Source organism: Callithrix jacchus, chromosome 18, assembly GCF_049354715.1.
Source record: "Callithrix jacchus isolate 240 chromosome 18, calJac240_pri, whole genome shotgun sequence".
Classification (NCBI taxonomy): domain Eukaryota; kingdom Metazoa; phylum Chordata; class Mammalia; order Primates; family Cebidae; genus Callithrix; species Callithrix jacchus.
The window spans coordinates 5,549,122-5,569,001 of record NC_133519.1 but is presented as its reverse complement, the minus strand read 5'-3'; the positions used below and the strand labels follow the sequence as shown (position 1 = coordinate 5,569,001).

Genomic DNA, 19,880 nt, shown 5'->3' with positions numbered 1-19,880 from the left:
AGGGTCTGTTGGGGGATGGAGAACTAGGGGAGGGATAGCGGAGGTGGGGAGATTGGGGAGGGATAACATTAGGAGAAACACCTAATGTAGGTGACAGGGGTTTGGGGGCAGCAAACCACTATGGCATGTGTATACTTATGTAACAACCCTGCAAGATCTGCACATGTACCCTAGAACTTAAAGTAAAAAAAAAAAAAAAAAAGACTTCAAGGAAGAAAGAGCAGGATGTGAAGGTATCAGTGTAGGAATACACTGGAAGCATTGGAGAAACTGAAAGAAGGCAAGACGGATGGATTAGAGTGAATAAAAGGGAGAGTGCCTGCAAGGCCAGCTGGAGAGGTAGGCAGGGCCAGGTAATTCATAACATTGTCGTTTTTGCTTGTGAGTTTAGATTTCTACCACAAGTACAATGGAAAACAACTAAACGCTTTAGGGGAGTGATTTGATCTGCTTTATGTTTTAACAGACCACTCGAGGTTGCCTAATGGATTAGATGGGTGGAGCATCAGAGCCCTCCAGGACTGGGGGCAGATGGAGATGTAGAGACATTAATAAAAAGAAAAACTTTTTTCCTCAAATGTTGCTTTAAAAAAAAGAGTGGGAAGTAGCTTGGCTTAAAATTGGTGGGAGAGGGGAAGTGGCAGTGGGTCTGTACAGATGATACACCATGGAAAACATTGAACTGAATGTGCTGGGAATGGTAAGCAGGTCTGTTTTTGTAGAAGTACATTTGAGAATGTCAAGAAATACAGATTCAGTAAAATAGAGACTGAAGGAAGAGGGAGAAACACCTAAGAATATTGCTTAAGATTAGGAATGAGAATTTGTATTTCATTTTGGGCAAGTTGTATTGATTTTCTGTACTGTCCTATATTTGTAAAACAAGATAGTGGGCATTATAAAATCTGAATTCACAAAGGTCATTTAGGAAAACAACTCATCTAATAGTTGATGTCTTTCTAGAATATTCTTAGTGAAATTGTTTCAGCTGTGTTTGTTTCCACTTTACTGAACACCCTCACTAGTAGGAAATTTTGTGGCAGGCTGTTTCTCGCACATACTTTTCTTTATTTTTTGCAATAACTCTATGAAATAGGCATTCTTGTCTCCAAAGTTATAGATAATGAGAAAACTAAAGCTGAGAGGATGAGTGATTCCTCTAGGTAGCAGAGCTATTAAGTGAACAGGCTGGGATTGACAGGCCAAGCTGTTTCCTACATGCCATGATACCTTAGAATACCCCATTCCGAGAAAGCAGGCGAGCCCGGGCGGCACGGGGCCTTGTGGGAGGGCTTAAGGAAGTAAGATGGCAGACCTCGCGAACGAAGAAAAGCCTGCCATTGCTCCGCCCATCATTGTGTTTCAGAAGGATAAAGGACAAAAGAGGTCAGCTGGCGGCTCCAGTCCTGAAGGTGGAGAAGATTCTGATCGAGAAGATGGAAATTACTGGCCTCCTGTGAAGCGAGAAAGAACGTTCTCTTTAACCCAGTTTCCACCCTCACAGTCAGTATGAAAAACTATGTTATGATGCCATGAAGCTCCTGCAAGCCATCTGCAGGCAACTCCGACTCTGAGCCAGAGGAAAGGAGCAGTGGCTTCGGGTTGAAGCCACCAAGGCTGGTCCACGGCCAGGCCCCCAGCACAGGTCTGCCCAGCCATCTGCAGGCAATTCCGACTCCGAGCCAGAGGAGAGGAGCAGTGGCTTCGGGTGAAGCCACCAAGGCTGGTCCACGGCCAGGCCCCCAGCCAGGTCTGCCCAGCCATCTGCAGGCAATTCCGACTCCGAGCCAGAGGAAAGGAGCAGTGGCTTCGGGTGAAGCCACCAAGGCTGGTCCACGGCCAGGCCCCCAGCCAGGTCTGCCCAGCCATCTGCAGGCAATTCCGACTCCGAGCCAGAGGAGAGGAGCAGTGGCTTCGGGTGAAGCCACCAAGGCTGGTCCACGGCCAGGCCCCCAGCCAGGTCTGCCCAGCCATCTGCAGGCAATTCCGACTCCGAGCCAGAGGAAAGGAGCAGTGGCTTCGGGTTGAAGCCGCCGACGCTGATCCACGGCCAGGCCCCCAGCCAGGTCTGCCAAGCCAGGAGCCCAGGGAAAAGCAGCGGAGTGTGCTTCGTAAGGCAGTGATCAGGCCCCGCAGCCAAAGGCACTGTCCCAGATGGTCCCCAGCAGTGGCACCAATGGGGTCAGCCTCCCAGCCGACTGCACGGAGGCCGTGCCAGCAGCATCCCCTGACAACCCTGCAGGGAAGAGTCCTTCCCAAGCTGCCGACGAGGTGTGTGCACTTGAGGAGAAAGAGCCCCAGAAAAATGAGTCCAGCGATGCCTCTGAAGAGGAAGCCTGTGAGAAAAAAGACCCCGCCACACTACAAGCGTTTGTACTTGGGCAGAACTTGAGGGACGGAGTTAAGCTGATCAATGAGAGTGCGGACAAAGCCGACATGGAGAGTGCTGGACACCCCAGCGCAGACACGCCAGCCGGACAAACTATTTCCTTCAGCGTATCAGTTCCAGTTTAGAGAACTCAACCAATAGTGCCGATGCCTCCAGCAACAAACTCGTATTTGGCCAGAATTTGAGTGAGCGAGTTTTGAGCTTTCCAAAATTAAATGAGGTCAGTTCAGATGCCAGTAGGGAAAATGCAGCTGCCAACGCGGGGTCCACGTCCTCATCCCAAGAGGCCACCCCCGAGAAGGAGTCCCTGGCCAAGTCGGCAGCCGCCTACACCAAGGCAAAGGAGCGGAAGTGCTTGTTGGAAAAAAGTGGAAGTCATCACGGGGAGGAGGCGGAGAGCAACGTGTTACAGATGTAGTGCAAGCTCTTTGTCTTTGACAAGGCCTCACAGTCCTGGGTGGAGAGAGGCCGGGGGCTGCTCAGACTCAATGACATGGCGTCCACTGACGATGGCACGCTACAGTCCCGACTAGTAATGCGGACCCAGGGGAGCCTGCGACTGATCCTCAACACCAAGCTGTGGGCCCAGATGCAGATCGACAAGGCCAGCGAGAAGAGCATCCGCATCATGGCCATGGACACCGAGGACCAGGGCGGGAAGGTCTTCCTGATCTCGGCCAGCTCCAAGGACACAGGTCAGCTGTATGCAGCCCTGCAGCACCGCATCCTGGCCTTAGGCAGCCGCGGGGAGTGGGAGCAGGTGGCCAAGATGCCCGCCCCGGAGCCTGGAGCAGCCCCATCCAACGAGGAGGATGACAGTGACGACGACGATGTCCTGGCTCCTTCAGGGGCAACTGCAGCCGGTGCTAATGACGAAGGGGATGGGCAGACGACTGGGAGCACATAGCGGCCGGGAGCCCAGCTGCACACCAGGCTGCTGCTTTGTCCGTCTATCCGCCTGCCCACCCGCCCCAACCCCACAGGCAGCTTCCAGGTGCCCGGCTGGGAAACACACACCCCGCTGGGCCGGCCACAGTCTGGACCCGCACGTCCTGTTCAAAAGCAGACTCAGAAACTGCCTGAATGTGTTTTGGGACATGAGACCTCATCATACTGATGGGCGAAACAAACAAGAACATTTCCTCCCTCTTCTCCTTTCAATTGAAATGGCACATTAAGACTCGTCACAGCCTCTCACTGGGACTGGAGACCTCCTTCCTTCACCCTGCCTGTCGCCAGCCTCTGGGTCCAGCCAGAGCCCCTGGCTTTGCCGCAGCCCACACCCTTTTCTCCCTGCTGTGGCGCCTCGCCCTTGTGGGGAGCAGCTGGCCCTTGGCCTTCTGCCCCCTCCCGGGGGTCTTCGGCTACAGGCCTGGGACCCCTGCCCAGCCTGGGGAGCTGCTCACACGAGTGTAGACACTGGGCCTGTTGGACGTGCTGTTAACTACTATCTTCATTGCCCATTTCCCCCTTTCTGATTGGGGGGTGTGTATTTTACATCTTTTTTCCTTTTGATTTTCAAAGGCTTTGTTTTGGTTTCTTAGGTTAAGATGCTCTTGAGCGTTGAACAGGCACAGCTCTGTCGAGGCGTCTGTCCCTCACCTGTGGTTCTGGCCTCTGAGGTGGGGGTAGGGACCCCACTTGTTTCCCACCCCAGGTTCCTCCAGGCTGAGTCAGGGGGTACTGAGGAGTTGGGGCCCTGTCTGACCTAGGCCTGGAGAGTGCCTATCTGGGAAAAAGTCACTGGACCTGAAAGGGTTCCCAGGGTTCCCTGCCCACCCCAAATCCCTGTCTGTCACATGGTTCAGTGTCATCAGGCACCAGGCACCAGGCACAAACTGCTTCCCACTGTTGGCCATCCCTCTCCAGCCGCAGGCATCACTGCCCCCAGGACTGTCCAGGGCCAGGGGCCTCTGTGAGAGCCAGAGGAGGACCCTCGCCAGGTCTTGGTGGAGGAGCTTGGGGGCTGGTCCCAGAACAGGTAGTCTCACAAGCATGCAGCACACTGGAGTGGACACCTGTGCCCACCTGACCCTGGAGTGTGGCCAAGAGCCAGCTGGCACCACCTACCTGGGGAGGCAGAGGAGGAGGTCCCCTGGGCACAGGGCCTCTTCAGGACCACAGAGGAAATCTCCGAGCCCCACTGTCAGAGGGTTAAGAGAAGGCCACCTTCTGCAGCTGTGCCGCCCACTCCTCTAGGTCGCCAGAGCCCTGGCCCACAGCCCCCAGCAAGCCTGAGCCAGGGAAGAACCAGAGGCCCTCCCGAGAGATGCAGTCACACATCTCTGCTTTAAGCCTTAGCCAGCTAGTGACGAGTACAACCAGATAACGCCCATGTGTTTTGGAACATTTCTGTAAGATTGTCATATGAAATGTATGTGGGAACTACATTAAAGTTTTCCTAAAAAAAAAAAAAAAAGAATACCCCATTCATCTTGAGCTGTTCTTTCTTTTTTTAAAAATACATATTTTATTGCATTTTAGATTTCAGGGTACATGTGAAGTACATGCAAGATTGTTACATAGGTGCATACATGGCAATGTGGTTTACTGCCTTCTTCCCCAGCTGTTTTTTCTATTGGAAAAATATCACTTCCCTTGTATTGACTGAGTCAGAATCTGTCCTCCCTTTTGCTTCCACCCTTCGGTGCTAATACAAGCTTTTGGATTAGTTAGAACCATACTAAATTTATTTCTATTTTACTTTTTTATCACAAAGATTATATTTTTCACTGAAACTTAGTCACTGCATACATACTTTATTGCACTAGTTATAAGTGGATCAACAATGATATTAGCAACGTAAGTTCATGTGCATTGACATGCAACAGCTGCCCTAGATTCCGGTGCATTTTGTGCCAGGCACTTTGCTTTGTAAATATTGCAAACATAAAGGGACTTTGCTACTTCAGTTCATGTGAACAAAAAATTATATATATCATCTTATAAAATACCTGTTATGTCAAACCCAGGAACACACACACACACACACACACACACACCACACACATATTTATTTATTTATTTATTTATTTATTTATTTATTTATTATTATGGTACTTTAGGTCCTGGGGCACATGTGCAGATCATGCAGGGTTGTTGCATAAGTACATACATGGCAATGTAGTTTTCTGCCTCCATCCCCCGGCACCTATATCTGGCATTTATTCATATGTTATCCCTCTCCAACCTCCCTACCCCCTGCTGTCCCTCCCTTAGTCCCCCCAACAGACCCCAGTGTGCGATGCATCCCTCCCTGTGTCCATGTGTTCTCATTGTTCAATACCCACCTATGAGTGAGAATGTGTGCCGTTTGATTTTCTGTTCTTGTGTCAGTTTGCTTAGAATGATGGTTTCCAGATTCATCCATGTCCCTACAAAGGACATGAACTCATTAAAAGAAAATGTAGTGATAAAAATGTTAGATTAGTTTCATGTTCTTAGGGAACTAGCATTCTAGGAAGGAGAGAGGCAATAAACAAATAGACTAGAAGTCAGATTGTGATAAATACCATTAAGAAAATAAAGCAGTGTACCAGAATAACCCAGAAGCATCCTTCTGGCAGCGATGTGGGGCTCAATTGCAGAAAGGCACTAATGGGAGTAGGGAGATCAGGTAGAAGGCTGTTGAAGTCATCTAGGTGAGAGGTGGTGACAACTGGGATTGGAGCGGAGAAGTGCACATATTCACATGGTGTTTTGGGGACAGAGTTTACCAGGCATTCTGGAATTTATTTGGTTACTGTCCTATGGCTCTGACAAGAAATAGGGCTCTCTCTGGGCCTTTGGTTTTGAGGTGGACAGCTATTTACATAGGGCTTTCCATTTGGCTCCCCAAGATGGAAGTGACTGCTCTAAGCTTACACAACTAGGAAGGAAGAGAATTAGGAGGTAAATTCTATGTAATAGATGTTATTTCCTTTTTTCTGAGACATGAATCAGAACCGTCACACAGAGGCACAGAAGTTAGCAAAGTTTGCTTATAAAGTAATAGAATGTCATAAGAATCATGATTCCCAGAAGATCTAGAGCATGCTGATTTCCAGGCTAGGTCTCAGAAGAAATTTTTTGTTGTCATTGTTCTTTTGAAACTGGCTCTGGTTATTGTTTGCCTTTTTATCTTTTAAATTGAGAGCAATTCTCAAATTAATATTCCCTACTTTTAAAATCCAGATTTTTTGGCTGCAAATGACTGAAAACTAATGCAAACTAGCTTGAGAAAAAAAATAAAAGGTAGGGGGAGTTGCTTGATGCACAAAAATTGCAGAGATGTGAAAAGTGTAGGTGGCCGTATAAAAGACTGAAGCCAGGACTTTGTGCTGCTAACTTTAGCTTCTTACTATGTATCAGAATCCCCAGTTCAGGCTCTGTTCCTAAGGAACCAACCTAAGCCAGAGCTTTGCAGCTCTTTGGCTAGCCCTTGTGTTACTTTTTCAAAGCTTCAAGTTAATAAGTTTATATTTGCAGTCTATACGTGAGGTTTTAATTTTGCTTTTATAATAATACAATATTTTACTGAATACATCATCTTGAAGCACTGTTTAGACATCATAGATTTTTTTCTATTGTTTTGTTTTATAAATACAAGAAACAGTTATAGATGACAAAGTCTCATTTTCAAAGACTAGGATGAGTTTTCTAAGCTATGAGGAAAGAATCAGGCACTGAGAATTGTCCAGAAGTAAGTTAAGAGTATAATAAGAGGTGGCATTATAAGACTTAGAATCCTACAAATACTCCATTAACACCACAGTGAGATGACTAGAGAAAAAAGAAGTTCCTTCTTGATTTTTTTATAAAGGATGAGTTGTAGTCTGGCTTTTATGTTGATCTGGCAACCAGCTTTTTCTTATAAATCAGTAGCTGTGCTAATAGCCAACATGCTGGGTGGCAGACTTTTGATTTTATTTAATGGTAGTAATTTTCCCCAAGAATAGACTGAGGATTTGCCTGGATCCAAAAGTGAATTTCTTAATATTAGCTTTTGCTCTATAAAAGACATTAGGGAACATTTTGAAATTCTTCTCTCTAGCATCTATTTCTAATTAAATTTCATTACAGATCAATATCAGGAAGCATGGAATATCTTCTGACTTCAGAATTCCACCCTCCTCCTTAGAGGAGGTTCTCGGTTGCAAACAAATGACTGTGATTCCAAGTACAACGGGCATATGCAGAAGGATTTCAGGAGCTCAGAGTCCATAGAAAGCTGGCAGGGCAGGTCTGGAAAACAGGCAGGACCAGCATGTTCTTGACGATGAGCTTCAGGCCACACAGCCAAAGTACTGCCACAAAAATGTTTGCTGCTGTGATGAATCCAGTGTCTCAAAACCCCTTCTCCTTTGCATTATGCTTGTAAAATTCAAACTTCTATTGCCAGCCTGACTGCTTGGGTTATTTACTCCCAAGCTATAACAAAAAATGAAATCAGGCGCCTCTAGAACTTGGTTTATGAAACATGTGCTGGGATTTCTCTCCCACCCAGAAGACAGAGAAAAAGTTATCCAAAATTTGGATATTAATAATAAAAAGTGCGGATCCATTTTTTACCATTTATCTAATTTATTATTAGAAACATTAATATATTTTTGAAGCCATGTGCACGTGTGTGTGTGTGTGTGTGTGTGTGTGTGCGTGCGCACATTCCTGTTGTGTGTCTGTTGCAAAAATTGGGGTAACAGTATAGAGTGAAAACTGAAGAGAGTCACAAAATATAAAAGGGCTTCCATTTACTGAATACCTATTATGTGCAGGTACATACTTGAGAATTATCCTTTCCATACATTATCTAATTTAATTTTCACAACAATTTATGAGTTTGTTGTTTTTCATTCCCATGTTTCAGTTGCAAGTAATAAGACATAAAAAATTTGATAACTTTCCTTAATCATATTCCTAGTAATTGATAGATCTTAGGCTTTTTTTACACTGTAATGCTATGTGTCATATTGTTTCTCTCTTTCTAATTAGTTTACAAAAATATTTTAAAATTATTTCATTGAAAATATTGTACAAAAAAACAGATTGAGAAGAGTAAAAAAAATCACAGAAACAGCATTGGTCAGACAATTATAGTAATTAAGATTTCCTGTAGAATATTTAATGATTCATCAATGGATCAATGTTTGTAGGAGCTTGAGTATCTAGGGAACAAATTCTGCAAATCCCTTTAGAAGGCGACGAGAGCTTTCACTTGTCGACAGTCACCTGTTAAATGATTCCATTCATTATGATACCTGCAATTTAGAAAGTGTTTTTTTATAAAGGTGTGGCATCAATTTTATTTACTTCTGTGTGTCTTTTAGGCTTAGAACATTCACATCCAGTGATAGTTTTACTAGGCAAACATTTTTCAGTTAGTACAAGTTACATATATTATTTTCTTCATTAAACTATTTATAAAACAAATAAAACTGTCTATTGAGTTCTTTTTGCTTACTGGGAAAGTGTTTGACTACAGTCAAAATTAGAAACTTTGTTTTGATGGTTCTAAAGCCTCCAGTATGACACAGTGCAATTGGGATTCTTGCAAACCTGCTTTCATCTTTTTTTCTTGTAATTATGGAAAAGAGAAAGCCATAGAGAACCTCAGTGAGACCACGGTGACTCTCTCGCATGGAATTCAGGCATGTAACTATGTAGTAGCCTCTCACCCAGAATGAAAGGCTTCAGATTCTTTAGTTTTAATCTTCAAGATCTCGGATTTGGCCACACTTACCACCATACCATTTTCTTCCATCCTTCCCCTCATATGCTTACCTTCAGTGATAAAAATCAGTTTGCAGTTCTTATAATGATTCACACAATTTCACACTCAGAAATACTTTGTCTCACATACAATGTATCTGCTGTTTTGGGAGATGGAATTCTCTGAACCTAGAAACTTATTTATTTATTTATTTATTTATTTTATTATTATTACTATTATCAGCTTTTGAGATGACGTCTCACTCTGTTGCCCAGGCTGGAGTGCAGTGGCATGATCTTGGCTCAGTGCAACCTCGACCTCTGGGGTTCAACTGATTCTTCTGCCTCAGCCTCCAGAGAAGCTGGGATTACAGGTGTGTGCCACCACACCCAGCTAATTTTTGTATTTTTAGTACAGATGGGTTTTCACCATGTTGGCCAGGCTGGTCTCAAACTCCTGACTTCAAGTGATCCTTCTGCCTTAGCCTCCCAAAGTGCCGGAATTACATGTGTGAGCCACCATGCCCTGCCCTAGAAACTGATTTAATTGCCCTTTCTCTTTACTCCACAGTTCCTGTGCATACTTTTACACACTTAATTATCACAATGAGGATGATTGGCCATTGTAGACAAATCTTATTTTACAATTAATGCACATTGTATTTCACAGATATAATCTCATTTTGTTCTATTGATGACAACTTGAAGGGATACCGTCATCTTCATTTTCAGAAGAGGAAACTGGTTTTGTGATGTTAGGTAACTTTCTTGGGGTCAAATCCACATTTGTCTGATTTTATTGCCTATGTAATTAAACGCTAAGCTTTATGGCCTCCCTCCTGTTAATATCTATTTGTCTGATTTAGTGTAAATTATAAACTGCTTAAGAGCAGAGATCTTGCCTTATTTGTCAATAAACCTTCCTGGCCCCAAGCAGTCACTCAATAAGTGGAATAAAGTAATTAAGTGAAAAGGACACTAGATTAGGAAGAAGATCAAGGTATAAATTTTGGCTTTAAGAGTTTTACATATATTAGATGGTTTTTAATCTTCACATAAATCTTGAAACATAGATGACATTAACTCCTGTTTTTTATTTTTATTTTTTTCTTGTTGAGTAAGTAACTTAAGGCCACAGATGATAGTGTTGAGTGACTCAAACTCAAATCTTTTTTTATTCTAAAGCCACTAATCCTCTTGAATCTAATGAATAATAGGTACCATTAATACAGTAAAATGTATGAGTATTTAAGATAACAGTACATGTTTTGCTTTATTCATTACTTTTGTTTTTCCACTCTGTTGTTAGTAATAAAAATTATAGGGAAGATTTAAACATACCTTTAGGGAAGACAACTGTAAGAGAGGCAACATAGTTTTTAGAATGGAAGAGAGAAGTTAATTGGAAGCAATGGGAAGGAGCTCTAGAAAACAACTTCTCTAACACCTGGTGTTTAAAAAAGAAAAAAATGAAAGGGATGCTTGGAAAGGTGCCTTTGGGGGTAACAATTAAACATGAAGAATTTCAGCAACAATAGGAAAACATAGTGAAAAATAACAAAGAAAGGAAAAAACATAAGGCTTCAAAAGATGCTCAACAGTTTCACTAGACTTGTGTTACCCTCAGTCATTATTAGAGATGATGTAATATAGTGGTTTGGGAATAAAAAACATAACTGAAAATCCAAAGTTGGGGTAGCCTTCAGAGCTGGTCAAGTCAAAAGCTCAGCATTGTCATCTAGGACCAAGGTTTGCCCCATCTGTCTTTCACAGTACAGTCTTGGCCTCATCTTACGGCTTGCTCCCTGCTGGTAGCAGCAGAGATGCTAGTACATGCTTCCTAGTTCCCACAGGAGAGAGAAGCAGTGTTTTTCTATGACTTTCTCTTAACAATGAGGAAACTGTTGGGATCTCATTGGCTAGGATGAGGTCACGTGATTATCCCTTACCCAGGCACATTTCTGTAGCTAGGGATGGGGTCAGCCGTGAAGCACATAGACTTCAATGCAAATAACTATGTCGATGAGCAGGGGAGATGAAAGAATGGACGCTGGGTAGGTGACTAATAGTGGACACTGCAGTGATAATACCTATGCAGTTTAATTGACAGAATGAAGGTGGGAAACCCTGAAAAACAATAAAGTACTACACTTTTATCATACAGCGTAGTAGCCATTAGCCACATGTGGTTATTTGGACCTTGAAATGTGATTAATCTGAATTGGATACTTTAAATGTAAAGTACACCTCAGAGTTGGAAGATTCAATACAAAAAGGTGAAACGTAAAATACTGCATTAATAATTTTTATATTCATGACATGCTGACATAACATTTCAGATATAGAGGGTAAGTAAAAATTCAAAATGTTTCTTTTTACTTTTTAAAAAATCTGGCTACTAGAAAATGCAAAGGTATACATGTACCACATATTTGTGGCTTGAATTACATTTCTCCTGGATAATGCTGCATTAGGCTGGTGATTTTTTTTTTGTTTTGTTTTAACTTGGGGAACTATGTCACTAAATCTCTTTAGAGAAATAGACAAAAACAGAGCTGTTCTGGTTAAATGGGATGGGGGAACTGGATAGTTCCGAGTCCCAATAGATCTATTTGCCAATTCCTGCAAAACCATTCTTGAAAATATCTACATCGGCTTGCTGCAGTGGCATAAAATCTTTTGTTTTTAATTCCAGTGCTTTCAGAGGCCCAGGCAGGAGCATCACTTGAGGCTAGGAGTTCAAGACCAACTGAGCAATGTAGGGAGATGCCAGTCTCTACAAAAATTCAAAAAGAAAAAAATTAACCTGGCATGGTGACACATGCCTGTAGTTCTACCTACTAGGGAGGAACCCTTGAGCCCAGGAGTTTGAGGCTACAGTGAGTAAATTGTGATGGCATTACTGCACTCCAGCCTGGGATACAGTGAAACCCTGTCTCTTAAAAAAGAAACTTACATGAAATACAGGATTTTATCTGAATTCACCAAAAGCATTTTCCCTACTATAGTTGTAGGAATTATTTTGTTATTACTTGTTTAAGATCTTCCCTAGGAAAGTAAGTAGTGCAGTAAGAATGGCTTTCATTGGGCTCACACATTAAGGAGAGAGGGAGTCAATGGTATTGGGATCTGTTTATCTTTTTACAGGATCCTAGGAGCCTGTGATCCTCATAGGCATTAGGCATTTGAGTCATGTAGGACAGGGTTCTTCCTCATATTTGCTTCCTTCTTGTTCTTATTATTTGCTGTTGGACTAAAGTCCAATGTAATATTAATATAATATGATATAATAATAATATAGGATCAATAATAATGTAGGATTGTATATTATTATATAGTATTAATCCAAATAATATATTAATAATAACATAGTATTAATCCAAATAAATCAATAGATGAGAAAAAAGCAACCTAAGGGGGTAAACATAGAAGATGAACACATTATAATTTTCAATTTTTCTGCATCACATACAATACATATTGTATCTTATTCAAACTTCATTCAAACCTGGTACAAAATTGTAAGTGCTAACCATTATTTAAGTGAGATTTTAAAGTCTGATTTTCTGATAAAGAAAATAAACATTTTTTAGAAGTTTTGAAAACTAAAGTTTACAATGAATAATTTAAATATAGCATGGCACTTGCTGGTTTTCAGCTGTCACCTATGTATTGCATGAAAGGAAAGAGTGATTGTGAGAATGAGTTACAATAGTGCTACATAAGCCTTGATGGGTAAGAGGGTTAAGACGGAACCCATTTCTGTCTTGGACGTAGCAAGTTATCATTCTGTGGTTTGTCAAAGCCACACTCCCCGATTTGAATTCAGATATCTGGGAGGTCTCAATGAAGACATCTTTAATGGTTCCATTTATAAATACATAACATCCAGATAATAACAAAACAGCAAGTAGTGCTTACATAGCGCTTACGTAGGTAGGGATCTGTGAGTGTTACTCAGTCCCTATTTACAGTCAACAGGACAAGAGTTAGCTATAAAGAAAGCTGGTAAATTAAGCCAGGGGAGTGTTTTGTGTTGGGAAAAGGAAAATGAATGAATATAACGTCAGGAAGTTTCTGATGCCAATACTGAGTACAAGCCTAACTCTGGCAGGGAATTTGCAAGTGCTAAATTAAACTGTGACTGGGGTGTCATCTCAGATTCTGAGGAGCATTTTAAATATTTATTACAATATAAGCAAGGGCTGAGTAATCACACAATGGCAGATTCACAGCTTGAGGAGCTGAAAGTGTCCCACAATGGCAATTCTTTATCTTTTAACATTAAGAACATTCTCTGGTTTCCTAATTATGACAGGGAGTTTGGTCTTCAAGGCCTTAACCTTTCCAAAGACAGCTATGCTGACTGGGTTTAACCCTCAATGTTACTGCTTGGCTCTTGTGAAGGGAAAAGTGGCAACCAAATATTTCTGCGATCCTCTCCTCTTGGGGCTACCAAGTGGCAGCACTGAAGACAATGATTCCTGCAACCCACTCACCCCACAGGCATGCATGGTCTCTTATAGTAAGTATTATGCAGGTATTAGTTGCTGTGTTTCATTCTTCTTCGTCAGATGTTAAGTATAAGATATAGTCTTATATTTGGGGGCAAAAATTCTCTAAGAAAGGAATGCTAGAATCATATATAACACTTTTACAGTAATAAAAGGACTTTTGATACTATGTATTAAAAATTTCATGGTATCCTCATTACAGACTCTGTTAATATGCTTAATATCTTCTATGTTTTTTCCTTGGGCTATGTTTTTAATACATGTTATTAAATAGTCAATAGAATTTCTTCTTATAAATTCAATATATTTTATTTTAAATACTAAATACTTGCTTGTCTTTTTCATTCTATAACTTCAACTTACCAGCCTCAGGGTTACTACTGGCTATCATCTGAAAACCAGAACATTGCACTGAAAATTATGAGTGATAAGAAGATATGCTTATAGTCCATTAGCACCTAGTTTGAAGCTGTTATCCTGGCTAATTATAATAACAGGAAGGAAGGGAGGAAAGAAGAAATGAAGGAAGGAAGGAAAAAGGAAAAAATGAAGGAAGAAAGGAAGGGAGGGTCTGGAGTCTTGAAAGGCATTGAATGTTGGTAGATTTGTCCACTAGAAGAAAATTCTAGAATCTCTTAACCCCTAAATGAGAAGGATACACTCTACCCTTGCTCTCATTAACTTGTTAATTCAAAAAATATTTATTAATCTATTTGGCTTGACCCTTGCTGTGATATACCTAGAATATAAAATAGAATTGATCCGTACCCTTGTAACAAATTTTTATTATTTAGAGAGACCAACAGTTAAAAACAAGCAGCAATATAAAATGTTTAGGGATGACAAATGAAGTAGAGAATTGTGGGAGTCCATATTAAGATTATATTAAGCCTTGCTTTTATCAAAGGAAATATCAAACAAATTGATGTTTTGAGACCACACACGAAATAAGTCAGAATTTTTCAAGTAATGAAAAAAAGGATGAGAGTTTTAAGACTTGAAGATCCACATTTGTAAAGCCTCAAATGCATGAAAGAACTGGCACTTTTAAAGACCTGTGAGAAGTTCAAGGTAATTGGAATATTGATGCATGAGGGTCAGAAATGATGATAAATTAGGCTAGAGAACACAACAGGTACTCACCAAGTAGAGGAGCTTGGAGTTTAAGTGTTTGTACTTTATACTCAGGGCAATGTGTATACATAAAGGACTTTTCAAACTGGAATAACAAGATTACATTTTCATTTTACAAGAATCCTTTGTAAGCAGCAGCATGGGCCAGACCAGATGGAAGGCCAACATATGATGTTAGATGATTGTGATAGTTCAGACAGGCATTGATGGAGGCCTCAGTTTGTGGTCAATTGGGTGTGTAAATAAGAGAAGAGACACATTAAACAGAAAACATAAAAGGTTAATTGGAGACGTTGTGATTGATTGGATGTGAGGAATGTGGTGAATGTGGTGGAATGTGGAGACAGACAGATGTAGAGAGACACACACAGAGACATGAATCAAGGCTAACTCCCAGGTTTCTGTTTTAGAGAACAGGATTTACTGCGATAGGGAAGATGACTGTAGAAACACCTTTGAGGAAGAAAATAAGAGTTTCCATTTTGAAAGTGCTGAATTTGTTGTAAGACATTTAAACAAAGCCATGCTATAGCAGCTAAACTAATCAGTTTGGAACACAGAGAACTGGCCTATAGCATATAGATGGGTTTTGAAGCCATTGAGATGAAAGACCTCACCTAGTCATATTTTGAGAGAGAGAAAAACAGGAGCATATAAAGGGGACTGCAGAGGAATGCCCAGAAAGGCAGCAGAAAAATTAGTAACAAAATCAGAACAAATGGTTTCCTGAAATTAGGGAAGAGAATGTTTCAAGAGACAGCTACACTCAGTTAGGACTGATGTTACAGATAAGTCAAAAGACTGGAGTTGATTCTGCAATCTTGTTGGTGGCCTTGGGAACAGCTCTGTCTTAAAATTTATGAGCACAGAGGTTGGGCTGTAGCAGGTTTTGGAATAAGTTTAAAGATAAGGAGAGTAGACGTCTCTTTTGAGAAGTTTGGCTGTAACTTCTGGAACAGTCTATATGCAGGTAGGTGAGAACTCCACAGCAGATTTTATTTTCTCAAGGTGGCAAAAATTTGGACATGTTAAAATGTGAATGAGAAAAATGCCAAAAGTGGAAGAAGTTAACCATAAAAGAAGAAGGGAACGCTTGAGAATACGTGGTCTCAGAAACTTAGGATGGGTAGTATCCAGGGGATAGATAGAGGCTTTGCCTTAGATAGACAGGTCACCTCTTCCAGTCAAATAAGAGGAAGAAAAAAATGGATGGCTGCAGGTGCTGAAGTTGGTGGTAAGAAGATGGGAAGCCCCCTAAACAGACTCTGTGTGTGTGTGTTTCTGTGTGTATAAAAGAAAGAAAGCCCTGACTAGAGAACGTATTAGGATTGGGAAGGATACATTTAAAGACACCCCAATTCGCTCATATTCACCCAATGTCCATCCCGAATATAAGATGCATCTATTTTGGATTCTCCTATGAGATAAGGTCTTCACAAAATCTCCTATGAGATTTTAAAGGCAGTGTCATTTTGACATACTGCAGAGTTTAATAAGAATTTATCATATGAGATTAAAACCATATTCATTACCCTGCATTGTGTACTGACTGGGGCACAGTAAAGGATTCTTTTGCACGTCATGGCTGTATTGTTCATGAAGTCTGTCACAAGGCCAATAATTTACCACAAAATTTAGTAAGCCATAATTGTTGATCAAGCTAAATGTTTGGATCAGATCAGTTATAGACTGTCAGACTACTTACCTCTTGTTAAATTATGCACACACTGATCTCCTAAGGATTCAACCTAAAATGACCACATTGTAGTTCTAGGATTGCAGCTCTAACTCTTTACCAATAAATGGATAAATGATTGATTATAGATAAGACACCAGCTACTCTAAATTTGTTGCTTTTTAAAGTGTAAAAAATAGCATATTTATTATAAATAATTTGGGAAAGAATACAGAGAAGAAAATAGATATTGCCCTAATTCTCACCCAGAGAAAACTGCTCCTAGTATTTTTTTCTATATATAAGCACAGCTATTTTTTAAAATTTAGATTATACTGTGCAACATTTATTTTTACTTTTCACATTCTGAACATTTCTTCATATTGCTAAATATTCTTCAATAGCATGATTTTCAATATCAAAATTAGAATACATATAAATTATGCATATGAAGGATTTTCCATAATTTAAACAATACTCTATTGTCAGTCATCTAGATTTTTTCTGATTTTCTATTTTTATATTGAGGCGACTATCTCTGCACACAAAACTAATTCATATCTCTAATTTTCTTTTCCTTTGAGTGTTTAGCTGTTTTTAATTGTCACTAATACTCTGGTTTTTTTTTTTTTTTTGAGACGGAGTTTTGCTCTTGTTACCCAGGCTGGAGTGCAATGGCGCAATCTCGGCTCATCACAACCTCCGCCTCCTGGGTTCAGGCAATTCTCCTGCCTCAGCCTCCTGAGTAGCTGGGATTACAGGCATGCGCCACCATGCCCAGCTAATTTTTTGTATTTTTAGTAGAGACGGGGTTTCACCACGTTGACCAGGATGATCTCGATCTCTTGACCTCCTGATCCACCCGCCTCAGCCTCCCAAAGTGCTGGGATTACAGGCTTGAGCCACCGCGCCCAGCCTTCTCTGGTTTTATAATGGATGAAAGCAAAGTTGAACATTTTGTGTTTAAATGAAACTATATTTTGGGAGGAAAGAACTCTTAAATCTGAGCATTTTAAAATATTAATGTACTTTAAGCCTTGAAAATGACATATTATCTAGACTTTCTTTTGACATCTGAGATCTAGGTGTTTGAAATACAGTAAAGATAACTCTTCTTACTTCTGTGTCACCCAGCTAATCCATCATCTATGATCCAAGAAATAAATCCTTCTATAGAATAGATTATGCCTTCCCCCTGTCAGCCTGAATTTGAATACTTACTCAGATATTGACATTCTGTGACTTTTCTAATAGAAAGATAAGCATTTATCTAGACATATGTCTTGAGCTATACTGAGCCAAGTCATAAAGAATTTACAATTTGCACTAATTTAAAGTGAAATTCTTACATAGCAAATAATGTGGAAGTGGGCTGCTGGCTTCTTTATAATTTTGATTTTTCATATCCAGTAACTGAATATAATTCTGCATTACTAAACATTTTTAAACTTCATATTTCAGGTGAGTTTTCTAAAGTTGCTTTATTAGCTAGAAATTCAAGGGAAATAGACATATTACATTTATTTCCTTGCAGTATTCCCCTAAGCATTTTCTGTTCTCTTTGTGTCAAGGCATTTTGTTCTGGAAGTATATGCAATAGTGTGATAATGGGTGTGGCATGGGAAGAGATATGCTATGTAAATTGAAGGTATTAATTATTCCTATCTCACTTCAATTTTGGCAACTGCACTACTAGATGGAGATGATATACAGTATGTATGTGTGAATCACGTTTTAGAGAAGGAACAAGTTAACAACCAAAATTAGATAACTAGTCTCCAAACTAGAAGCAGAATTAAATCAGATTTACGGAATTTCTTTAACTCCTGGTCAGTATGTTTGCCAGAATCTGCTACTTCTTTTAATAAAAATATCCCCACCACGCCCCCCACAACACACGTACTCTGCTGACATACACCAAAGCTTCATGAATCTTGTTCTTTGCTCTCATACACTGTCTTCTAACTTTGTAATTTTTCTCTTTCTACATTTGCCTGTTGGAGTTTTTTTGAAGAGGAATTTTGACTTTTGTTTCACACCTTTTTCCTGTAGGTTTTAATTCTTTTCCAAATGAAATCCTTTCATTTTCCAGCTTTGCACCAAAAATTGTTAGAAAAAAAAAACTGTAAAAGTGTATGCAGGGGCCATCCAGTTCAGCCCCACTGCTTACTAGTAAATTTAGTAAAGTTCAGAGATAGATGACTTTTCTAAAGTTGTAAATGATGGCAAAACCGACAATATAATTTAATTGATTCTTAATCCATTGCTATTTTTAAAAATCTTATTAAATTACATAGTAGTAAAGATTAAGTGTCACAAATTCTAGTAATTTTTTGAAATGTTTGTGAGATGTTTATTTATAATGTTTTCAGCTTAAATAAGGAAGGGAAAGCTTTCAAAACAGTAGTCTAGGATCCCGAGATGATCTGACTACTGGAGAACGTTGTAACTAGATTGGAAAGACTACAATTGTTTCTTAATCCACAGTGAAGCTTCTTCCCATGCAAATCCTTCAAATTATGTAATTAAGTAGTTTAAAGGGCCCAGACTGGCTTTAGTATGTTATGATGAAATACACTTATCAAACAACAGAGGGGAATTTCCAGCAGAGCAGGTTATTCTTCCATAGCTTAACAACAGAGAATTATGGAAAACAAAACATCACAGATAAAAAGTGGCTTGTGAGGAAACTTCTGTTAAACACTTACATTACAAATAAACTGGAAATGCATAAACAACCCAGAATTGAGCCTAAATGCCATTAACCAATTTATTTCCTCTCCCAGGAATTAATTTTTCTGGGTTTACTCATTTATCATCTTTAATAAATATGTGTGGCCTACAATCTAAAGCACTTTTAAACTAAGAAGTGAAGTACTAAAGATGTTTAAATGCATAATTATAAATCCTGCTGCAATATAATAAAATCCAAGGGCAGAATATTAAAAACAGCTTCCGTGATTAATGCTTTGAACACTTAAAAGAACATTATCACTGGGGAAAGGGCAAATCATTTTTTTTCCTTTAGGATGGAACAGGGTAATTGTACTTGACAGTAGCCAGGGATGGAGAATTTACAGGTCACGGATGTAGTTGTGTTCCTGGTTATCTTAAGTGCATAAAGAGCTCTCTATTTCTGCTGATAACCAAGGGAAAGCTCTGCTAGAGGGCCTGGGGAAGTCACGTGGAACCTAGGGAAGAGGCTGGCAGAAGAGCTGCAGCTCTGTTCTGCTAGAATTGGTCTCACCACTCCCTTTACCAGGTCATTTGTTATACAAGGCTGTTCAAAAGGAGAAATAGTGCAGGGTATATGTGTGTTTGCTAAAAACAGTGAACAGCCTGTCTGCTAGCTGAGCATTCTGCTTTTTCTTTGTCTCCCTCCCTTGTATGACATAAAATTGCACTAATAGGAATAATTAATTCTATCAGAAATCTGCAAATTCATGCCTAAAGTTTTCTCTCAAAGTCTAAACAGTCTGAA

The 19,880-nt window shown here is 40.3% G+C and overlaps 1 long non-coding RNA gene and 1 pseudogene across 2 annotated transcripts in view; one reads left to right on the top strand and one right to left on the bottom strand.

The window, feature by feature from the left end:
- The window catches only part of LOC128931288 (uncharacterized), a 685,153-nt gene that overhangs the window by 256,540 nt on the left and 408,733 nt on the right, over nt 1–19,880 (bottom strand). The window lies entirely within an intron of this gene.
- On the top strand, nt 1,286–3,304 carry LOC128930941 (ran-binding protein 3-like; annotated as a pseudogene).